We start from the raw sequence: 4,666 nt of genomic DNA, 5'->3' as shown, positions 1-4,666 counted from the left end.
GTATGCATGTATTGCCTGCATGTAGGTGAGTGAACCCATGTTTTGCAATGCCCATGGAGGTCAGAAGAGGCTGTCAAGATCCCCTGGGATTGGAGTTACAGTTGTTAGCTGCCCTGTGGGTGCTGGGATTTGAACCCAGTTCTTCTGCAAGAACAACCAGTGTTCTTAACTGCTGAGCCATCTCTCCAGCCCCTATTATATATATTTTTATTTTATGCATATGAGTGTATTGGTTGTATGTATGTGAGTGTATCTGTGTCATGCAGTGCCCATGGAAGTCAGAAGAGGGCATTGGATCCCCTGGAACTGGAGTTACAGGTGGTTGTTAGGCACCATGTGAGTGCTTGGTATCAAACCCCAGTCCTCTGCAAGAGCAGCCAGTGCTCTTAACCACTGAGCCATCTCTCCAGTCCCATAAAAACAGTAACTAAAAAAAATATTCAAGCCAGGCGTGGTGGCACACGCCTTACGCCTTTAATCCCAGCACTCGGGAGGCAGAGGCAGGCAGATCTTTGTGAGTTAGAGGCCAGCCTGGTCTACATAGTGAGTTCCAGGACAGCTGGGGCTACCAAGGAAACCCTGTCTCAAAAAAGACATACACAAAAAAAAATTCAAAGGGGGCTGGAGAGATGGCTCAGCGGTTAGGAATACTTGCTGTTCTTCCAGAGGACTGAGATTCCCAGTGCCCACATAGCCACTAACAACCGTCTGTAACTCAAGTTCCAGGCGATCCAATGTTCTCTTCTGACTTCTGTGGGCACTGCATGGCACAGGTGCACTTACATACATTCATGCAATACACTTTACACAACAAATAAAAATAAAGTATTTTTTTTTTAAAAAAAGTCAAAGATGAGTGTTGAACTGGATATAGTGGCACATGCTTATAATCTTAGCGCTTGGGAAGCTGAAGCAGGCAGATTGCAGGCTTGAGGCCAGCCTGGGCTACATAGCAAGACCTTGTCCCAAAACAAAAAAATGTTTTTTTCCAGAAAAGGGGAAGACAATGTGATCTGGACATGGCAGTGAAGAACAAAAAAGACCCATGGACCATTATGTGAGAGAGATGCAGAAAAATCAGTGACTTCAGGAGGTAACCAAATTTCTCTTAGAAACTCTTGAGTTTGGTAGTTTGGTCTTAATGGTGGAAAGGCGGGTGAGAGTGTGTGTGTATGTGTGAATCTCATGGGGATCTAGGGTCTCTCTTTGTTGTAGTTGAAAGCTAGAGCTATTAATTCCACACCCACAGGCTTCTTAGCAGTTCATCTGGCCTTTGCTAGAAGAGGCACAGAGCTAAGAAGAGCATGGGCCTCTGGTCGAGTGCTGAGAATTGTGGGGGACAGATTTTAATGACTATTTGGGGGCTACACTTCCCAAAGTAACTGTTGAATAGTCACATTTGGGGGGGAGTCTTTTTGAGACAGGGTCTCCCTGTAGCCACAGCTGGCCTGGAAACTACAGAGATCCGCTTGCCTCTGCCTCCTGAGTGCTGGGATTAAAGGCCAGCGCCACCACATCCGGCTAAAATGTGTAGCCCAGGCTGGCCTCGATCTCCTGATCCTCCTGCCTCTGCCTTTTCAGCATATCCTACTGGTGTGCGCCACCACAACCGGCGTCACCTATTTTTTCATAGTTCTTCATTAACTACTGTTAACTAAGGTCAAAGCTTATCCTTCAGTTGTGTTTTCTAGACAAGGGTGAATTAAATAGTATTCTATTTTTGTAACAGCAATCCTCAAAAACTGAAAAATTAGAAAAATTTCTAAAGATTTAAAATATAACAAATCAGCCTCATACACCAAAGTATATGATTTTTGGAGCAAACACATTTCACCTAACCTTTTGGGTTGACCAATTTACAGCCTATGAACTTGCTTGGGGGCTAATTAGCCACCATAGTGTGGGTGATCGACGAACTTGGACTTCCAACTTGTGATTGAATGCTTGTCTTGTCTGAAGGATGGTTGCAGAGAAGAAACATCAGAACTGAGGCCAAAAGGCTGCAGGTGCGAATCTTACCCTGCAAGGCAGACCCTTGCTTCCAGTCAACCCTGACTCTTCCCTTCGAACCCTGAGGCTCCCGCCAGACTCAGACAATAGTTCTGCCTGCCCCTCGTCGACCACGGTGGACAGCGCCGGCCTTACTCTCTACATGAATCCTCTTTTCTCATAGGAGAGGAATGGTGAAACGAGGTGGTTCTAGGTTTTCTGATGTTTCCACTGTACCTATTTGTTACCCTCTGGACCTCTTGGCTCCAGTGCCCCAGGCAGGCTCATCTCGTCCTCTCCCGCACTCTGGTGCCATCTAGTGGTTACTGTTGGACTTGAAGTAGCTGAGATGGATCGTGTTGGAAACTCCAACCCCAATAGCTCACCTGGAGGTAAACTTAACTACAGCGGGTGGAGTTGCTATCTAAGATCACCTTGACTTGGTTAAAGAGGACAGACCCTCAAAGAAACACATGCTCCCAGCACTGCTAGTACTTGTTTCATTACCCATAATCTTACCAATAATCATCTACTTTTCTAGTACCAGAAAAAAAAGTTTATCTTGTCTAATTAGCACTGAATAGAAAAACAAAAATTAGCAGATGCTGGCTAATTATACTTTTAATTTTTCCTATAATTTGTAGCAGTTGTCTAATTAGAATGTAATTGTATATTCTATAATAAGAATTTTTGCCGGGCGTGGTGGCTCATGCCTTCAATCCCAGCACTCGGGAGGCAGAGGCAGTTGGATCTCTGTGAGTTCAAGGCCAGCCTGGTCTACATAGTGAGTTCCAGGACAGCTAGGGCTACAGGGAGACCCTGTCTCAAAAAGACCAAAAATATTTTTTTATTCAAGCAACTATTTGAAAATCTTATCAGGGCTGGGGATATAGCTCAGTGCTTGACTGCCTGCCTGGCATACATGAGGCCCAGGGTTCAATTCTCAGTACTGCAATTAAAAAAAGTAAAGTCCTAGGCCCCACTGGGGTTTAAAAAAACAAAAATAGGGACTGGAGCGATGTCTCAGCAGTTAAGAGCACTGGCTACTTTTGCAGAGGACCTGGGTTCGAGTCCCAGAACCCATACAAGGCCTAACAACCATGGGTAACTCCAGTTCCAGGAAATCTGATGCACTCTTTTGACCTCTGAGGGCACTGGACAACACAGGTACACTTACATACATGCAGGCAATGCACTTGTACACATAAAATAAAAATAAATAAAAGTAAATGAAACCTCATCAAATTTCTTTTAAAATTCTCTTGGTTCAGACAGCTTTCAAAATAAGGATAGACAAATGAAAATGTTATTTTATTAATGGGATTTAGAGATTTACTTTCTTCATGAAACTCAATTCCTTAATTGAATGAAAGCTGAAGTAAATTACTAGAACTTTTGTTGTTCTGTCAGAGAAATCTAGTAGTTACAGTGTGAAGACTGTATCCCACTATATTTTTGCTTAGTAAGCTGCTTACTCCCTATAAAATTAAAACATTGCCAGGCTTCACAGATCTAGGTGGTGAGATCCCACGTTAATACCCACATGCTGCCATTTCCTCCACTAGTTTTTGAGACAGGGCTCTATGGCCCTGGCTGGCTTGGAACTTCCAGCAGTTCTCCTGTCTCTGCCTCCCCAGTGCCACAATTACAGGTTCGGCTCAGAGTGTTCAGCTCCCCCTATGTGGGTGCTTGAGTGCCACAGTGCACTTGTGGAGGTCAGAGGGCAGCTTGTTCTCTTCTTCCGCTGTGTGGGGCCTGGGGATTCAGCTCATGTCAGGCTTGACAGCAAGCACCTTTCTCCTCTGAGCTGTCTCGCCAGCTCCTTGCCCTGACTTTTTTTATTGTTATTTTAGTCTCCAGGGCCTGCTTCACTCTTGAAGTGGGATCAGGGCTGCTTGTGTCTCCTAGTCCATTAAGCTTTGTCATTTAGTCAACAGTCTATAATATAATGTATTAATGACTTTAGAAAATATAAGTGCTAATTATGAGCCAGCCGAGGACAAGCAGAACAACAACAAAGTGGGGCTTACAGTGTTGGCATGGCCATAGTAAAGCCGCAGTAGGCACTGTATCTTGAAAGAGTCCATGTGGTCATTTATAGGGTAAGGCAGCTGAAGAAACACAAATGTCCCCTCAACTTCTGTAGTTTAGGAAGCACTCAGCCTGGGGCTGGAGAGATGGCTCAGCAGTTAAGAACATTGACTGTTCTTGCAGAAGACCCGGGTTCGAATCTCAGCACCATCATGGCAGCTAACAACAGTCGGTAACTCCAGTTCTAGGGGATCTGACAGCCTCTTCTGTCCTCCGAGGGCATTGCATGACATGGGTGCACTTACATGCAGGTGTAACACTCATACACATAAAAAATAAAAATAATGCCGGGCGTGGTGGCGCAGGCCTTTAATCCTAGCACTTGGGAGGCAGAGGCAGGCGGATCTTTGGGAGTTCAAGGCCAGCCTGGTCTACATAGTGAGTTCCAGGACAGTTGGGCTACAGGGAGACCCTGTCTCAAAAAGACAAAAAAATAAATAAATAAAAATAATAAAATGCTTAAAAAAAAAGAAAGGACTCAGCCTGTCCACTACACTTCCAAGAATCAGCTCAGACTAGCAGGAACATCTTGTTACATTTACCTTTGATGTGATTTCTCCAGAATTAATCTGCATATCAGATACAA

This window comes from Nannospalax galili, unplaced genomic scaffold (assembly GCF_000622305.1).
Source record: "Nannospalax galili isolate Female #2095 unplaced genomic scaffold, S.galili_v1.0 scaffold854, whole genome shotgun sequence".
Classification (NCBI taxonomy): Eukaryota; Metazoa; Chordata; class Mammalia; order Rodentia; family Spalacidae; genus Nannospalax; species Nannospalax galili.
Note: the sequence above shows the minus strand (reverse complement) of the source record.